The sequence below is a fragment of the Silurus aristotelis genome (genome assembly GCF_946808225.1).
Source record: "Silurus aristotelis genome assembly, chromosome: 7".
In the NCBI taxonomy this organism is placed as follows: Eukaryota; Metazoa; Chordata; class Actinopteri; order Siluriformes; family Siluridae; genus Silurus; species Silurus aristotelis.
Window position 1 is genome coordinate 20,947,897 of NC_139580.1, and position 20,879 is coordinate 20,968,775.

Here is a 20,879-nt window from a genome sequence, read left to right on the forward strand (position 1 = left end):
TATTAAAACAATTATATATATATATATGTGTGTGTGTGTGTGTGTGTGTGTGTGTGTGTGTGTGTGTGTGTGTTCTGTGAAAATAATACATCCTGCAGTGTTTTTTCTCACCACAGATTTAAAAAAAAAAATGAGCTGAAAAAGGGGTTTGCTTATCCTCCATGCAGCCAGGTGCCTTTGCCACTTTATCATTTCTAATATGGTCATGATTGAAAAAACTATTTCCTTCATACACAATCTTTCTTATTATATCCTTTTCTTTTTTTTCTCACTAGTAATGGTTTATCTCAGACCTACATAAGTAATAGAAATCCCATGCAGTGATTTAAATATGAAAACAACAACAAATGTATTAAAACATCCCAGACACCCAAAGACACCCAAATGTATGCATTGTCTATGATTAAAACATCTGTCAGATAAATAAAGCAAATATATAAACTTATGAGAGAATATTAAACAAGTAGATTTTGCTTGCAATAAGATAATATCTATGTAGTGCACTAAACTGGATCATATTAACATCAGACCATATAAAACTCCCCAAATTGTTCATACAATCAAGGATCTGCATTATATACTGTATAAAAGAAGATGTTGTGTAATGTCACCAAAATGCAACAGAACTATATACACTGTATACTTCTTATGGAAGAACAACTATTTCAGACATTTGACCTTGCTGTGACTTTGACATTGTTTGGATCAGTTCCTAAACTTTCTTTCGGCTTCTCCCGTTAGGGGTCGCCACAGCGGATCCTCCGCACGTTTGATTTGGCACATGTTTTACGCTGGATGCCCTTCCTAACGCAACCCTCCCCAATTTATCCGGGCTTGGGACCGGCACTAAGAGTGGCTGGGGATGGTTCCCTGACCGGGGATCGAACCCGGGTCGCAGCGGTGGGAGCGCTGCATCTTAACCACTAGACCACCAGGGGGTTTGGATCAGTTCCTAAATCTAATAAATGAATCTGCTGGTTACAATAATAATTCCCTATAATTCCTACAAACATTCAACATTTAAACTATCAAACTGAGGCACTGACACATGATCTGACACCAAGAATGTGACAATACAGGCCATAAATATGGGACACATTAATTGCTTTTTCTTATTTAATAATTGCCCGTAAGTCTATGCACATTTCAACTGAAGAGACACCACAGTCTTTGCTGCATCTCAAATCAGCTCATCCAAACCTAAGCTGCTCATATACAGTATGTACACACACAAATAATAGATTTAACCAGAGTATATGCTTTTTTATTTTATTTTTTTTATTTTGGCATCTCATATACAGTATGTACATATTGTGTGTACAGTATGTAAATATACATATGCAGAATGTGCACATACAATCAACAGATTTGACCATAGTACATGCTTTCGTGGTATATAATCCTTGTATATCATACAGTATGTGTGCATACACACATATACAGTATGTACACAGTATGTACAGTATGTACAGTATATACTCATACAGTATGTACCCACGCACTAAACAGATTATGTTTACACAGAATTAACCAGATTTTATGTTTTCTTCAGATCTCGGTCTAAAAAAGGTGTCATTAAACTAATGATCTGACTAATTATTTAAGTAATTAAATAAGTTAGATTCCATTTTACATTAATTCCCTTATGGATAGTCTGGACAGCTTTTGAAAAATGTTTCAAATGGAGCCTCTCTAATATTTAAACCCTAATAAAAACTACATAGAGGGTTCCACAGAGCAAACATTCTGGGCTATTGGTTCAGAAAGAGATGGTCACTGTCTTTTCTCCTTTTAGCAGCAGTGTCAGTATTGTTTAATGTTTTGCTTTTGCTTTTGGTTAAAGTGGATGGCCCTGTTTTCAGGGTAAGCAATGTGTGGGCTGTGACCATTTCATGGCTAGTAGTGTATTTCCAGGTTTCCCCATGCTTTGTCAACCCTGCTACATAGAGTGTGGTGTGTGTGCACTGTGGCAAGTGGCACTCACTGAAAAGCACTTCCAACCAAGCAACCATCTGTTACTGTGGATAACAGCATCACTGCATAAACACAGGTCTGCCTGACAAAATATCCTAATGGTAAGTCTTTGTTTGAGAACCTAGCTTCATATTCTATCCAAACCCCTAGCAAGCTACCATGCTATCAATCCACTCCTTACACATCAGAATTTTTTGTGTTTGAATACACAGCTGTTGAAAGAAACCAAGCTATGCAAAACTGTCTAAGGCAAATCTAGCACTTAATAGACAGGAAATCCTAGTATTTGGCCAGGTAATACTCGAGTTTTTCCTCCATTTCTTCTCTGTAGTTTTCAGACATCTAACTCAAATACAAAATCGATGCTATTATCTATGAATCATCAGTTCTTTATTCAGCCATTTAAACTTTAAAATATCCATATTCACATTCTAGCAATCATGTGCTTGTAGACTTTAATAAAAAGCAGTACATTTTGTCTGTCTGCCCGGACACTTCATGGAATGGTGGGACATGCATGCAATGATAATACTCTTATAATTCTCTTAGTCTTAGATTTTCTTGCCAAAAATTACTTTTATTTTTTACAGCCATGGGAAGAATCATACTGAATAATTACTAAAAACAAATACGTAAGTATATAAGTAGGCATGGGTGAAGGATAGATGCATGTAAATGTATGACTTTATTGCAACTGAATTACCTAATGGGTTATGGAACTGATTCTAAACAATGGGTAAAAGTTGTCGGACGCTGTGGTGGCCATTTAATAACTGAAAATAATTTCCAGCCAGATGATAGCAGTTAAGCCAGATTATGGCACTGTCATCCTGGAATATGCTTGCTTGGTCAGGAAAAAAAAAATATCAATTGATATGATAACCTTATTATTTATTTTATTGCTGCTTTGTTTTGCATAGGCCTGACCAAATAAAGCAACCGAGATCATAAAACTATTTCGAAAGGCTTGCACAGTAGGCACTTTATGGTGCCTTGAGTATTGATGATCCATCCATCCATCCATCTTCTCCCGCTTATCCGATGCCGGGTCGCGGGGGCAGCAGTCTAAGCAAAGATGCCCAGACTTCCCTCTCCCTAGACACTTCTTCCAGCTCTTCCGGGGGGACACCAAGGCGTTCCCAGGCCAGCCGGGAGACATAGTCTCTCCAGCGTGTCCTAGGTCTTCCCCGGGGTCTCCTCCCAGTGGGACGCGCCCGGAACACCTTCCCAGGAAGGCGTCCAGGAGGCATCCGGAACAGATGCCCGAGCCACCTCAGCTGACCCCTCTCGATGTGGAGGAGCAGCGGATCTACTCCGAGCTCCTCCCGAGTGACTAAGCTTCTCACCCTATCTCTAAGGGATCGCCCAGCCACCCTGCGGAGGAAGCACATTTCGGCCGCCTGTATCCGGGATCTTGTCCTTTCGGTCATGACCCAGAGCTCATGACCATAGGTGAGAGTAGGAACGTAGACTGACCGGTAAATCGAAAGTTTCGCCTTGCGGCTCAGCTCCTTCTTCACCACGACAGACCGGTACATCGACCGCATTACTGCAGAAGCTGCACCGATCCGTCTGTCAATCTCCCGTTCCACCCTTCCCTCACTCGTGAACAAAACCCCAAGATACTTAAACTCCTCCACTTGCGGCAGGAACTCCCCACCAACCTGAAGTGGGCAAGCCACCCTTTTCCGACTGAGGACCATGGCCTCGGATTTGGAGGTGCTGATTCTCATCCCAGCCGCTTCACACTCGGCTGCAAACCGTCCCAGTGCATGCTGAAGGTCCTGGTCTGATGAAGCCAACACGACAACATCATCTGCAAAGAGCAAAGACGAAATCGTGTCGTCACCAAACCGGACACCCTCCGACCCCTGGCTGCGCCTAGAAATTCTGTCCATAAAAATTATGAACAGAACCGGTGACAAAGGGCAGCCCTGCCGAGTCCAACATGCACCGGGAACAAGTCTGACTTACTGCCGGCAATGCGAACCAAGCTCCTGCTTCGGTCATACAGGGACCGGACAGCCCTTAGTAAAGGGCCCCCGACCCCATACTCCCGGAGCACCCTCCACAGGCCGCCGCGAGGGACACAGTCGAATGCCTTTTCCAAATCCACAAAGCACATGTGGACTGGTTGGGCAAACTCCCATGAACCCTCCAGCACCCTGTAGAGGGTATAGAGCTGGTCCAGTGTTCCACGGCCTGGACGAAAACCACATTGTTCCTCCTGAATCCGAGGTTCTACTATCGGCCGTATTCTCCTCTCCAGTACCCTGGCATAGACTTTCCCAGGTAGGCTGAGAAGTGTGATCCCCCTATAGTTGGAACACACCCTCCGGTCCCCCTTCTTAAAAAGAGGGACCACCACCCCGGTCTGCCATTCCAGAGGCACTGTCCCCGACCGCCACGCGATGCTGCAGAGGCGTGTCAGCCAAGACAGCCCCACAACATCCAGAGACTTGAGGTACTCAGGGCGGATCTCATCCACCCCCGGTGCCCTGCCACCGAGGAGTTTCTTTACTACCTCGGTGACTTCAGCTTGGGTGATGGACGAGTCCGCCGAGTTCAAAACCCCTTATGAGAGATACTACATCAGGGACCGTGACGTCGCCCGGTATGGCGCAGCCGGGGCCCCACCCTGGAGCCAGGCCCAGGGTTGGGGCTCGTATGCGAGCGCCTGGTGGCCGGGCCTTCCCCCACAGGGTCCGGCCGGGCTCAGCCCGAAGGAGCGACGTGGGGCCGCCTTCCAGTGGGCTCACCACCTGCAGGAGGGACCGTAAGGGGCCGGTGCTAAGAGGATCGGGCAGCAGTCGAAGGTGCAGGCCTCGACAACCCGATCCCTGGACACGGAAGCTAGCTCTAGGGACGTGGAATGTCACCTCGCTGGCGGGGAAGGAGCCTGAGATTGTGCGTGAGGTTGAGAGGTTCCGACTAGAGATAGTCGGGATCACCTCTACGCACGGCCTGGGCTCTGGAACCACACTCCTCGAGAGAGGATGGAGTATTGATGATGTTTTTCCAATTAGCCTGAAGAATACGTGCCTTTCCTTTTTGGCCACACAAGGGTTTAGTCCCAAGTTCTCATCACACTGTGTGTCTGGAAATGTTTTTTCTGCTAGTATACATAGACATGAGTTATATCAAGCTCTCTGATTACAATCGTTAAAAAAATTATAATTTCAACCAGATTTCTTTTACAAAAGTGACAGCTCAGCAAGATCCTCCAATTTCCTAAATTGCTTTCTGTGCTTGATGCAAGCCATACATTTTACCCTTAACACATTACATATTTACATCAAGAAACATCTCCTCCATGACCATGGGCTGTGTCTTTCCCACATAGTTGTATTAAAAAATTAGAAGCTAAACATTGTTCGGATTTGTTTTAAGCTTAAACCTGAAATTACTCAATGATGTTCCAATCATAGACATTTTACTATATGTTAACCTAACCTGGCCAGGTAGTGTATGTGCATATATGTCCAAAATAAATGAAAATGACAAATAATAAAAAAAAAATTTTTTGTTAACTTCAGATCACAAGGGATTTCTGAACTTCCGCTGTAATATTAGAAAGTCATTATGGGCGGAGACTAGCAGAAATGGAGGTTGGCCCTACAGTACTCTGTACTGTGTGTGATTGCATTTAACTTGCTGCGCACGTAAACCACACAGGTGAACCGCACGCAACATTTGAACTTCATCATTATACTCGAGTTTACAGGTCTACTTGTGTTTTCCAGCTGAATGCAATGATCAGACAGTTTCTGCGCCCGCTGCTTTCGGTTCGTCCGCTTCGCTGCATGGTGGATGAACGCTTCGACGTGCGCGTGCAGGGTCTACAGCCTGGGGTTCGAGTCACCCTGCACGCGCTGCTTCGCTCAGAGGACGGAGACTTTTGGGAAGCTTTTGGTCACTATGTAAGCGATGAGACAGGACATATCAGAGGTGCATGTAAATCATTGTAACAAAGGCTAATGTTCATATAATCGCAAAGCAGGTATGCACTAATACACACTGCTCTGTTTCAGTATCTTACGATCCCAGTCTTGGTGGATCATATGACGGAGTTGAACCCATGGGTCTCCTGTGGAGTATGAAACCTATTCCTGGAAGCAGGACAGGCCTCAGGTTATACATACCCCAGACAGTTAAATGACATTGATCCAAAGTTAAATGCATATCACTTTAAACAACGTTGATTCCTGACATTGGTTAAACATTGTAAGAAGCCTCAGGGTTAGGCTAGGTCTGATATTCATTGTGTTGAAAAGCCTAGCATGGAAAACAAAATCAGATTTGCATGTGAATTTAAATGCAACATGAATTTCTAGTTTTAGAGTTATAGTTTAATTTAAGCAGCATTAACATTGAGTAATCTATCTTGCCCACAGCAGCCTATTTTAGACCAGCAATAGGTCTTTAAAGAACATCTTTGATTAACTTCATCAGGTAGATGCCCTTATCCAGAGGGACTTACATTCATCTTATTTATACAGCTGAGCAGCTGAGAGGTAGTGGCCTTACTCAAGGGCCCAGCAGAGACAGATTGGCAGTGCTGGGATTTGAATTCATAACCTTCATGTAGTCCTACATCCTAACCCTCGAGCTAACGTTGTCTTGAACAGTGTTAAGGTACATGAACAGTTATCAATTACAGAGATAATGTGAAATGCAGTGCAGCTTTCAAGGACTATAAAATAGGTAAATACATAAGGCATTTTTCTCCTCAGACATTTCTTTATTAAAAACAAACTAAAGGAAAATGAAAAATGACTGCTGGAATATCCAAAAAACTTAGGATCAAAAGTCAAAAGGATCAAATCCACAGATCTACTGGGTTTGAACATGTTCACGACCTGGCAAATCTATTAATAATACCTGTTGGAAAGGAATCATCAATACAGTCATTATCCCATGTCAAAAATTTTTTAAAATGCTCTCAGACAGTACTCCATCTTGCCTGGATGAAGTCAAACTTTGGACAGCAGACACCATTGGAGAAAAAGAAATTATATATATATATATATATATATATATATATATATATATATATATATATATATATATATATATATATATATATATATATAGTGAGGAAAATAAGTATTTGAACACCCTGCTATTTTGCAAGTTCTCCCACTTAGAAATCATGGAGGGGTCTGAAATTGTCATCGTAGGTGCATGTCCACTGTGAGAGACATAATCTAAAAAAATTAATCCCGAAATCACAATATATGATTTTTTTACTATTTATTTGTATGATACAGCTGCAAATAAGTATTTGAACACCTGAGAAAGTCAATGTTAATATTTGGTAAAGTAGCCTTTGTTTGCAATTACAGAGGTCAAACGTTTCCTGTAGTTTTTCTCCAGGTTTGCACACCCTGCAGGAGGGATTTTGGCCCACTCCTCCACACAGATCTTCTCTAGATCAGTCAGGTTTCTGGCCTGTCGCTGAGAAACACGGAGTTTGAGCTACCTCCAAAGATTCTCTATTGGGTTTAGGTCTGGAGACTGGCTAGACCACGCCAGAACTTTGATATGCTTCTTTCAGAGCCACTCCTTGGTTATCCTGGCTGTGTGCTTCGGGTCATTGTCATGTTGGAAGACCCAGCCTCGACCCATCTTCAATGCTCTAACTGAGGGAAGGAGGTTGTTCTCCAAAAATCTCGCAAAGGTCGCCCCGGTCATCCTCTCCTCAATACAGTGCAGTCGCCCTGTCCCATGTGCAAAAAAACACCCCCAAAGCATGATGCTACCACCCCCATGCTTCACAGTAGGGATGGTGTTCTTGGGAAGGTACTCATCATTCTTCTTCCTCCAAACACGTTTAGTGGAATTATGACCCAAAAGTTCTATTTTGGTCTCATCTGACCACATGACTTTCTTCCATGACTCCTCTGGATCATTCAAATGGTCATTGGCAAACTTAAGACGTGCCTGGACGTGTGCTGGTTTAAGCAGGGGAACCTTCCGTGCCATGCATGATTTCAAACCATGACGTCTTAGTGTATTACCAACAGTAACCTTGGAAACGGTGGTCCCAGCTCTTTTTAGGTCATTGACCAGCTCCTCCCGTGTAGTTCTGGGCTGATTTCTCACCTTCCTTAGGATCATTGAGACCCCACGAGGTGAGATATTGCATGGAGCCCCAGTCCGAGGGAGATTGACAGTCATGTTTAGCTTCTTCCATTTTCTAATGATTGCTCTAACAGTGGACCTTTTTTCACCAAGCTGCTTGGCAATTTCCCCGTAGCCCTTTCCAGCCTTGTGGAGGTGTACAATTTTGTCTCTAGTGTCTTTGGACAGCTCTTTGGTCTTGGCCATGTTAGTAGTTGGATTCTTACTGATTGTATGGGGTGGACAGGTGTCTTTATGCAGCTAACGACCTCAAACAGGTGCATCTAATTTAGGATAATAAATGTAGTGGAGGTGGACATTTTAAAGGCAGACTAACAGGTCTTTGAGTGTCAGAATTCTAGCTGATAGACAAGTGTTCAAATACTTATTTGCAGCTGTATCATACAAATAAATAGTTTAAAAATCATATATTGTGATTTCTGGATTTTTTTTTTTAGATCATGTCTCTCACAGTGGACATGCACCTACGATGAAAATTTCAGACCCCTCCATGATTTCTAAGTGGGAGAACTTGCAAAATAGCAGTGTGTTCAAATACTTATTTTCCTCACTGATATATATATATATATATATATATATATATATATATATATATATATATATATATATATATATATATATATATATATTTGTGTGTGTGTGTGTGTGTGTGTGTGTGTGTGTGTGTGTGTGTGTGTGTGTGTGTGTGCATATATTTTATGCTTTTGAAAGATTGAGGAAGAAGGATGTCCAGGCACCAACTAATGTACACATATCTGTGTACAAAGACCATCTTACACAGGCCTTCCAGGAGAAACCTCATGTGGCATCAGTTGTGGCACAGCAGTAGTACATGGCCCCTGGAGTGCAGAGAGTTGATGTTACACAGAAAGGATTAATGGGGACTCTTTTTATCCCACCAGGTACAACCCTTATGAAATATGGAGATTGCATTGGTGAATTGATCTTGACATATTTCAATACCTGGTATTATCAACAAGATTTAGAAATGTATTGTACTCTAGGTCCTGGTCCTTTTCCTGCTGTGCTGGACCTCTGGGGTGGCGGAGGAGGTCTAGTGGAATATCGCTCTTCTCTACTAGCATCCAGAGGCTACATCTCATTATCTTTAGAGTATTGTGCCCCATTGGACAACAGTGGAAAGCCACGGCATTTGGGGATAGACTATTTTGAGGTATTTGAATATTATATTACAACATGTGAATAGTGTAATTTTGCATTTATATAAATTATAACAAAACTAAGAAAATATTCGAAAGAAGATACACTGCACTGTTACAACTTGGCATTCCTCTCTCCCATCTCTTAGACTGCCATCACTATGCTGAGAGAGCATCCCCAGGTGTGCCCTGATAGAGTTGCCATTTTGGGTTTGTCATATGGTGCTTTTTTGACCATATACATGACAGCATATTCTTCAGTGATAAAGGTAGATGAGGCTAAAATATTTAATGTTTGTCTTTATTACAACAGTACCATTGATTTAAAATCAGTTGCTTTTAGAGAATCATGACATATCATATATGATCATATGTGATTAGACCTTGTGTGAAGCATTATTAATGTACTACATATTACTGTAGACATGTTTTGGCTTTTCTATTATTTTGAGATTATATTGGTGTTTTATTGCAGCGTGTTTTTACTTTTCATACCCACTTCTCACTTACTTTTTTCAGCCCAGATGTATAGTCTGTATTAGTGGAAGTCATGTTTTACCTGTCAGTGGACCCCTGGTTGATTTTCCAGGAATGATCTCAAAGTGAGTTATAGATTATGTACATTCCATGTAAGATTAATGTTTCATATTTTTTTAACTTATAAACAGAGATGTGGTTTCATTAATTACACTTACCATATGTTTGCAATGGCTGTATCTAACTGGATTTGATAATCATTTATTTTGTATGTGAGTATAAGCCTTGTTAAGTTAATTCTATATTCTGTCTTCCTAAAGATTGCATAGTTTTGGAAGAAAAGCTAAATTAATTCATTTAATCATTTTTTCTGATTGATTAAAGAGATAGTAAACTTGATGTATGTAAACCTTTGCTCCACTGGTATTCTGATATAGTAAATTAAAGCAGAAATAAATGTCTCTGATAGATCGCTAGATAGATAGATATTTTGTCTGCTATTCGACAATTTAAATCAAAACAATGTATTTTATTCCTAAGCATGACCAAGAAATCCTACTACGATAAGTACCAGAGACAAATCTGGCGAGATTCTCTACTACCAATACCAGATGACCTTTTGAAAAAAACTGAAGTAAGAGTTCAAAAAGGCATATTTTTCATGTTTAGAGTTTTTTTGCTGATTGTTTGAGAAACTGTGTTTGTTCTCACCAGATGAATCGTATCAAATGTCCTATTTTATTAATTGTTGGGGAGGATGATCAAAATTGTCCAGCATTAGAGTCAGCAGATGATGTGAGTAGTTTAATGAATATTTTGCTGATTAAGATGTTTACTTTATAATATGTTATTGTGATGTTGTCTTTAAGTCCAAATTTGTCCCACATAACTGCTCAGTTTTCCTGTTTTCCTTTTATTCAACCTTTGACCAAATAATATATATATATATATATATATATATATATATATATATATATATATATATATATATATATATATATATATATATACTGTGTATATATATATATATATATATATATATATATATATATATATATATATATATATATATATATATATATATATAAAATTTATGGTCAGTGTCCACCCCAATTTGTTCACTTTCTACCATTTTCCTCTTACAGATGAAGCTGATGATGGAGCAAGATGGTAATAGTCATCTGCTGACCGTTTTATCCTACCCTGGAGCCGGCCACCTAATCGAGCCTCCTTATACTCCACATTGCCAAGCCAGCAACTTCATGTTAGCAGGAACAAGGACGAAAGGTTATGTATTGACTGAATTTTAAGGTTCAGTTAAAAAATAACTGAAATTTAGCTGTTCAGTTTATAGAGTGCACTCTTAGTGCCGGTCCCAAGCCCGAATAAATGGGAAGTGTTGCGTTAGGAAGGGCATCCAACGTAAAAACATGTGCCAAATCGAACATGCGGATTGTGAATATGGATGATCCGCTGTGGCGACCCCTAATGGGAGAAGCCGAAAGAAAGTTTAGTTTATAGCAGCATGAATAAGAGAAATGATTGCTCATACTTGATTAAGTTCTACCTCATCATCTTTGATAATTATATTTATGGCATTTGGCAGTCATCCTTATCCAGAATGACTTACAACTGAGCAGGGCAGGGTTAAGGGCCTTGCTCAAGGGCCCAGCAGTGGCAGCGAGGTGGTGGTGGGATTTGAACTTGTGACCTTTCAGTCCAAAGTCTAATGCCTTAACCACTGATCTACCACCTACCACCTAATTAAGTGTATGTGCCCAGGAGTTTAACTTCTCAGAGGCTTTTAAGCAGGTTTACCAATACTAAGCTGATCACTGCACATAAATGTAATCAGTATTTACTGCACATGAATGTCCATAAGCAATAATTGAAACTTTATTGTTGTGAAGTGTAGAACAGATTGCATTTTGATGGCTATAATGGATTACATTGCAGAGATGGTGCTGTGGGGAGGACAGACGGAAACTCACAGTCGAGCTCAGGAAGATGCCTGGCACAAAATCCTGGCCTTTTTAAAGCAACAGCTCTACAGCAACACACACGATTAAAGCCACATTTATTTACAGCATGTAGCTCAGCGAACATAGAAAGCAAGAATCTTTTTTTTTTTAGAATTCTTATTAATTATCTTGTGACTTATATTGACTATTAAAGAACAATAAGCAGATTTTAAATCAGTGGTTCAAATTTGTTTAGGAAATATAAGACAACATGTGAATTACTTAGAGATGGACCACCATGGCTGTATCCATCCCTAAGACTAGTGACCACTACTACCTTGGGACCATGACCCCATGCTGTATATATGGTCCATGTGACATCAAGTTTGTCTCCTGGCTTTTCTCATCAACTCAAGTCACTGACATATTGATGGCTGTTCAATCATAGAACTATGATTAGGTTTTTAACATTCCATTCCACTTCCTTTATTTCAGACTGATAAAACAGTTTCCTTAGGGATGGTAGTGGTATTAACAAGTCAAAGATAAAGGAATTTATCAATTTGAATAAAATCTCAGGAGGATTAAACATTTCAAATGTGCATTTTCTACATGTGTACTCTTTTTAAATGTCATATAATAAAGAGTTTGTATGCGGGTTCGTGTGTACAGATTATTCCAAAGAAATCATAAATGTACAATTAATAAATGATGTACCGGTACATGAAAACCTTCTCTCTGGACTCCCTGGTATCTTTATCAGACCTTGTTAATACAAATACAATTTAGAAGTAACCAAACCCGTGTAAGGTCTTACACATATATATTCTACAAGTAATTAAACTGTTGTTGTTTTGACTAAAACTACAAACCGCAAATAAATGTATCAGTTTTCATTATATATCATTATATATTTATCACAATTTTTTATTCACAGTTTTAGAAAGCTAATTGTGGTTTTATAAGCAAAGGACATAAAAACAAAATCACAATAAATGCAAGTCAACATAAATCTAAAAATAAAGAAGTGTTATGTGTAAAAGGAGGGTGCACACCAATGGCTCAGCTGCTGTATTTAACTGCATTCACCATTTTTTTTAAAAACTGCAGAGCATTTTAGAGTCAGGATTAGGTGACTGATAAGTGATGGCTCTTTTCTCACTCTGCAGTGAACCTGCAGAAAGGTTCAGCCTTATCACTTCTAGATGTGATCCATCTTGCAGGGTAGTTTTAAAGCCTGAATTGTCAAATCAACTGATCATGGTTTCATTTAATCCTTCTGTTTGGAAGGGCAAGTCATGGATTTTGTGAATATCAGCTAACATTGTCATGGTAATTTGTGTATATGTACCTTTACACTGCTAATATATATGCAGTATCTCACAAATGTGAGTCCACCCCTCAGTTTTTAGCAACCATTTTGGTATATATTCTCAAGGGACAATACTATAGAAATGAAACTTGGGTGCACTTTACAGTAGTCAATGTGCAGCTTGTATAACAGTACAGATTTACTGTCCTGTAAAAATTACTTAAAATACAGCAATTTTGGTCAAAATAAATGGCAAAAAATGTTACCACTCCCTAAGTGAACATTTCAAAACTGTGTCTAAAATAAGCACCATTATTTTGTGTGAGGACCACTGTTATTTAGCGCTGCATTAATCCTCCTGGGCGTGGAAATCACCAGGGATGCACAGCTTGCTGCTGGGGTCCATGTGTCTGTGTGTTAGACACATGGCACTTCTCCACCTTTATGTTGAGAATGCCCCACAAGTGCTCAATAAGGTTCAGGTCTGGAGACTTCAGCTTCTGCACCTGAACAAGGACTCAACTTCTTTGATCGAAACTTGCGAGGCCTGTTCGGAGTGAAACCCGTTTGGAAAACCTCTATATGACCCTGGCCACTGTACTGTAACTCAGTTTCAGTGTGTTATGGATCTTCTTATAGCCTAAGCCATCTTTGTGAAGAGCAACATTTCAAATTCTCAAATCCTCAGAGAGTTCTTTGCCAAGAGGTGCCATGTTGAACGTCCAGTGGTAGGTTTGAGAGAATTGTACTCAAAGCACCAAAATGTAACTGCTCTAATACAAGATGCACAAATTTTTATGGTCCTGTTAAGCAGACAAAAACATGAACATCTTCTCCTTTTTCTTTCGGCTGCTCCCATTTGGGGTCGCCACAGCGGATCATCCATCTCCACACCCCCCTGTCCTCTACATCTGCCTCTTTCAAACCAATTTGATTGGTTTATGGATGTGGTGAGGGAAGACATGCAGGTAGTCTTCCCTCACCACATCATAAACCATCTCCTTGGTCTTCCGCTTTTCCTCCTTCCTGTTAGCTCCATCCTCAGCATTCTCCCACCGATATACCCCATGTCCCTCCTCTGCTCATGTCCAAACCATCTCACTCATATCCACCCTCGTCACTCCCAACGAAAACCTCAATATCTTCAGCTCTGTTGGTAACCTGGGCCTCCACCGATCCAGTATAAATTTCTGATTCATAATCCACATATTTGATTTGGCGCACATTTTACGTTGGATGCCCTTCCTAATGCAACCCCTTACCATTTATCCGGGCTTGGGACCGACACTAAGAGTGCACTGGCTTGTGCAACCATAAAGGCTGGGTTTCTGCATACTTAAAGAATGTATTTTAATAAAAAAAAAAGATTTTATATAAAACTTTATATAATTGGAATAATTTTTTTATTTAATGCACTCTGCATAAGCAACCATGTCACACAAAGTGATGGATTATCTCGTATCTGCACGCTTTCTTCATTCTGATGCTTGATGTGCATTAACTGAAACTCTTGGCCTGTATCTGTCTATATATAAAATAACAAAAGCTTGACAAGAATGACAATGTATTTTTATTTGTATTATTTCTCTGAGTTGTCAATCGTTTTAGCACATATATTTCTGATAAAAGTCTGGATGTAAGCTTGATCATTTTTGGGATATTTTTGTTCCCCAAATTTTTTGGAGTGCGCTGTATTATGTCTTGCTAATTATGTCATTGTTAAAATCGGTGTTTGGTAATTATTATTATATTTTGCGTAAATTGATTTACTTTGAAGGATTAAACACGATCAACAAAATGTGTGTATTAATTCAGAGTATGACTAGTAACTTGTTGTTGTTGTTTTTTTTCCCCAAGCATTTGGCTGTTTTGTGCGGGAGGTTTTTTTTGTTGATGTAAATGAATGTTCAGCTTCCATAAACTTAAGATCTTTTATCCAGCAATGCAGACTAATGTCTGTCAGATAGCTTAATGTTTTACAGACGTGGTTACTAAACTGTCTACCCTGGCTAATGATACGTTTTAGACGTGACCCACAGGAGTGCATGGTTTGCGGCTTAAGCATTTTTTTGCATTCTTAATCACACTAACATTAGCTGTTATTTCAAATGATATGTTTCTCTTTTGAGTCCGGTTGCTCTCAAGGTTTCTTCCTAATTTCATCTCGGGAAGTTTTCTTTGCCACACTCGCTACTGGAATAACCTTATAGGCACTAAAGTTATTTATACATTTATTTGTTATACCCTATTTATCTCTGTAGGGTCCCCTGGTGGTCTAGTGGTTAAGATGCAGCGCTCCCACCGCTGCGACCCGGGTTCGATTCCCGGTCAGGGAACCATCCCCAGCCACTCTTAGTGCTGGTCCCAAGCCCGGATAAATTGGGGAGGGTTGTGTTAGGAAGGGCATCCAGCGTAAAAACATGTGCCAAATCAAACGTGCGGAGGATCCGCTGTGGCGACCCCTAACGGGAGAATCCGAAAAGAAAAGAAAGAATCCTATTTATCTCTGTAAAGATGCTTATGGCCAACGTCTATTGTTAAAAGCGCTATATAAATAAAACTGTATAGAATTCAATTGAATATATTATACTTTCTTTTGGCTTCTCCCATTAGGGGGTCACCACAGCGGATCATCCGCATGTTTGATTTGGCACATGTTTTTACGCTGGATGCCCTTCCTAACGCAACCCTCCCTATTTCAATTGAATATACTGTAGATTATTAGAAAATATCTTTGGTACTTCTTCATGGTATTTCAGTTTTTTATTTATATTCCTTACTCAGAGTTAAACTTTAAGAAAACCAGAATATTTTTATTTTGTTTGAGTGACTATATAGTTTACTCCACTATAGCAGAAAGAATAAATGGTTCTGAACAGACATATCTGGCTACTAGATTACTAGAAACTACTAGAAAAACAAATGTGGAGCTACCAGAGCTGGACATTTTCCATGGCTTAAATGTTTAACTCTGGTTGAAGTAAAATTATGCCCACTGTTTAATGGAGACGTCCTCATACTTTTTGAAGTTTATTCATTAACAAGAGAAGCCTGAACCATGTTCACAGGCTATAAGTACGTCCTGTACTTCTTTGGATGAATTTAATAACTTGTATTATAATTGTTTGCATGCTGTTGTTCTTCAGCCGCAGGAAATGGCCGGGTCACTTCCGCTACTTTCAGTTCGCCCGATCCGCTGCATGGTGGATGAACGCTTCGAGGTGCTCGTGCAGGATCTACAGCCTGGGGTTCGGGTCACATTGCACGCGCTGCTGCAGTCAGAGGACGGAGACTTTTGGAAAGCTTTTGGTCACTATGTCAGTGATGAGACAGGACATGTCACAGGTGCATGTAAATCATGCACATGTGTTTGCTCGATGAGTATTCACACATTATATGCAGCAAGTGATCACTAATACACACTGCTCTGTTTCAGTATCTAAAGATCCCAGTCTTGGTGGATCATATGAAGGAGTTGAACCCATGGGTCTGCTGTGGAGTATGAAACCTATTTCTGGAAGCAGGACAGGCCTCAGGTTAAACCACAGCAGCCTTCATGGATCTTTGTGTACTTCTAAACAATGAATAACTCTCATTTAGTCATCTTTTTAGATTTCGCAAGACGGATGTCTACACACCGATGGATGTCCACATATCTGTATATGAAGACCACTTAACTGAGAGATTCAGAGAGAAACCTCCCATAGCATTAGTTGTGACACAGAGGTGGTACACTGCCCCAGGGATCCAGAGGGTTAATGTTACGGACAAAGGGTTAAAGGCGGCTCTTTACATACCACCAGGTATCACGGACAGAGGGTTTGATAAAAAGTCTTAATGTTTCAACTTCATTATTGTGTTAGTGGTTTTTGCATGTGATAAGTAACATACACTACAGAAAGAAGCAGTGTGTCCTTCATAACATTTATTCTTCTCTAGGCCCTGGAGCTTTCCCTGCTGTGCTGGACCTCTGGGGTGGAGGTGGAGGCCTAGTGGAGTATCGCTCTGCTCTGCTGGCATCCCGAGGCTATGTTGCTTTAGCACTGGAGTATATTGGACAAGTAGACAAAGATGGAAATTCGTACAAAGTGGACAAGAACTACTTTGAGGTATTTGCCTCTAAAGTTATGATCTTTGCATAGTGCAGTTAAACTAGAAAGATCTAATTCTTAATTTGAAAATTGCAGAACAAATACAAATAAATAAATAACTCTTATAATCTCTTAGGCAGCATTCACTGTGTTGAAGGAGCATCCACAGGTTTCTCCAGAAAGAATTGCAATTCTGGGTTTGTCTTTTGGTGTCTCTGTCACCCTGGGCATGGTGGTATACTCCTCAGTGATAAAGGTAGACCAGGTCAAACATTGATAACATTTGTGATTATACTAAGACTAGCTTTAAACATGCTAAGCCATCCAGTCATATAAATTGTCTTTTCAGCCCAAGTGTGTAGTGTGTGTTAGTGGAAGCCACATCATGCCTGTCAATGGATCGCTGGGTGAAGTCGTAGCTGAGATCAAAAAGTAAGCAACAGATAATGAGTGTTTAATGGAGGCTTGGGGATTCAAGCTTCTAAACAATAGAAAAAGTGGCTGTTTTATTGCTTACACTTACAAAGGGACTGTGCTTAGTTACATGATGGTGAGGAGCTGCACCAAGCTTTTATATCTACAGTACACAGCAGTCAAACTGAGGCTTTTAAATTAATTGATTTGGATTGCTTGCATGGACACACAAAAGGACACGTGTTAATATAACTATAAAAATTTTTTAATATTGTCATTTTACTTTTACTGCATAGCTTTTCCTTAGTGTATGATTTTATCAGGCTATTGTAATTAAAACATACAGTAGGCATTTTCTTGCATACACATAGTCTTGTTGACAGTGTAAAAAGACTGAACATAGAGCTTTGCATGTAATTTGGGAGACAGTGTTAGAAAACTGGATATAATTCTATAGGCATACTGTAGAATACACGATTTTTCTTGTTATGCTTTTTTAATTATTTCGTGCCTTAAGCAATCTCTGATGATCATTTTTTACTAAAACTCTTTTTACTAGATAGTCAGGCTTCTTTACTACTATTACATAGGTTGAAGCAATGTTAACTTCCAGATATTATTTTCTAAAGTTCCTCTCTACATCTGCTAACTGACTTATTGACCACAATCTCACAGTTGAACAACTGCATAGCACAGTAAGAGCAAATTGGATTTACTTAATGTTTATTGAACAAGTGTCATTTGTGTAGATTCCAAAAAGCATGATTTTTTTTGGGATTAAACTTTTTGCAACCACTGCAGGAATTCCTTTTCAGAAAGTTCCCCATATGGGGTTAAGATCAGGAGTCCATATACCTTCGGACACATAGTGTATGCCTGATCTTAAACCCATTATGTGAAACTTTCAAAAAAATCTGTAACAACGTACATGCATGAGTCCTGACCTTGATAAATTAGGGTGCTGACTAGACCCCAGGCTTCATTAGCTGACATTAATACTCAACCTCACTAACTCTCTTGTTACTGAATGAGCAAAAATTCCCAAGCAACATTCCAAAATCTAATGAAAATCCTTCACTGACGAGTGGAAGTTTTTGAACTCTATATTAATGCCATGCCTTTGAAAAATTATGTTAAATAACCACATACCTTTGGCCAAATTTTTTATCATAATGACCTTAAACCCATAGTAAAATTGACAAAACAATTATTAAATGTTTGAAGGTACACTGCATGGTGAAATTGGGTCATTGCCTCGGTAGACATGCATTTCAAGCCACACCCATACACTCGTCAAAGTGTAAAGTTGTAACAATCTGGGCATGACAGTTGTACAGATACTGAATATTGAAATCTATCATATGCTTAGTATTACATGTCCAGCACATGTACAAACACAATTTCTTTCTTTTTTTTTCCAAATTGTTTACTGCAAATCCACCTGCTGTAGACAGAACTGGCAGAATACTTGACGAAGTAGTTTCTTTATGAAAGCAGGAGGGTTACCTAATTAAATAGCCATTCAGCATACAAAGCATACATGTATGCTTACTTTTTGTTTTTCCCATATTGACAAATTATTCCTGTTTTAATTTTATTTTAAGAAATATCAAAAAGATCCGCTATGATGAAAAACAAAGAACCATATGGCGAGATCTCCTGCTTCCAATACCAGATGATCCTTCAAAGAAAGTTGAAGTAAAGATCTATCAGAGAAGCCGGACAAATTAATTTGATCATTAATATATGCATTTTTATCTGTTTTGCATATGTATATGCTTATTCTCTTCATTGTGATTTTGTTTAATTGTGTATGAATGTTGGGCAGATGGGTCGTATCAAGTGCCCCATTTTATTGATCGTTGGGGAGGATGATCAGAATTGGCCAGCGTCAGAGTCTGCAGAAGATGTGAGTAGTGGCACTAGAATCAATATTTTGTTGATTCAAATGTTTTAAGATTATTAGAAATTATAATAATTTATAAACTTAAATTGAAAGCAGACGTTTTACATCTTTAGATGAAGCTGATGATGGAACATGCCGGCAATAGTCATCTGTTGACTGTTCTGTCTTATCCTGGAGCTGGCCACCTCATCGAACCTCCTTACAGTCCACATTGTCGAGCCAGCAACTTCATGTTGACCGAACATGAGGTAAGAACTAAAGGTAAGCCATTGAAGTGTGTACTAAAATGTTAGACGACTTCAGAGGGCAAATTAAAATAAGTTAATATTTTCTCAACTGTAAATAATAGCTAATTCCACTAAAAAGATTATATGGACAAGCTGCTGGTTTTATGACAAAAACATCACATTGCATACTATATTTTATAGTGGTGGTGCTGTGGGGTGGACAAACGGAGCCTCACAGTCGAGCTCAGGAGGACTCTTGGCACAAAACCCTGGCATTTCTGGAGCAGCATCTCTACAGCATTAATGATTAACATCAAATATCAATTACATTGTCGGAATGCAGTTTATTGAAGAAAAAGGAAACACAAAAGAAGTTTAGATTTGATATCACACATTTTATATGCATCATTGACTATTGTGTTTTGTATTATTGATAAACTAATCATAAATATATAAGAATTAAATCTCCTTCAGCAATAAATGTGTAGCAGCATGGGGCAAACTCAAATTCACTTTCACCAGTGGAAGCAAAGTACACAAATATATAACCAAAAAAAAAAAAAAAAAAAAAATATATATATATATATATATATATATATATATATATATATATATATATATATATATATATATATATATATATATATATACAGTAATTTTAGTAGTTTTAAAAAACACAAGATTTTTTTGAAACAGATTTTCAAAAGACTTCATGCTATACTTGGTCAAATGATATATTGTATATTTTAATATACAGATTTGATATCACACATTTTATCTGCAGCAATATCTATTGTGTCTTGTATTATTGATAACCCAGTTATAAATATATAGGAATTAAATCTGTATTATGATCATTAAATAGCATTTTCACAGGTTTAAAAAATGGTTAAACAACTTTTTTGAAGATTTTGAATATCACTAGGTTTAAGAAATTGCACAAATGCTCTGGGCATTGACTGCAACTACTGAACTTATACCAATGAACAACTTTCACATCTGTACCGGACCATCAGTATGGGTGTAAACCGTCCACCTTACAGAATGTACAGGTGAGACTGTCCATAAATTAAGCATGCCAACATTATTGCAGAAGTCATTTTAAAAAAAGGACTTTGAGCACTAATAAAGGTATTATAGAAATGTTGTATACTATACATATAGACTTCTGTTGTATTCTAATCATATTCCTCATATGCCTAAGCAGTCTAGT

The 20,879-nt window shown here is 39.0% G+C and overlaps 1 pseudogene across 1 annotated transcript; it reads left to right on the forward strand.

Annotated features, from left to right (window-relative positions):
• Positions 1–5,592: 5,592 nt before the first annotated feature.
• LOC310729340 lies at positions 5,593–20,118 on the forward strand (annotated as a pseudogene). The gene is made up of 19 exons (XR_014538384.1): positions 5,593–5,922; positions 6,006–6,105; positions 8,830–9,020; positions 9,123–9,292; positions 9,428–9,547; positions 9,798–9,880; positions 10,296–10,389; positions 10,470–10,550; positions 10,901–11,042; positions 16,074–16,373; positions 16,465–16,564; positions 16,641–16,831; positions 16,968–17,137; positions 17,256–17,375; positions 17,469–17,551; positions 19,138–19,231; positions 19,362–19,442; positions 19,553–19,700; positions 19,868–20,118. The product of XR_014538384.1 is annotated as an uncharacterized misc_RNA (transcript).
• Positions 20,119–20,879: the final 761 nt, after the last annotated feature.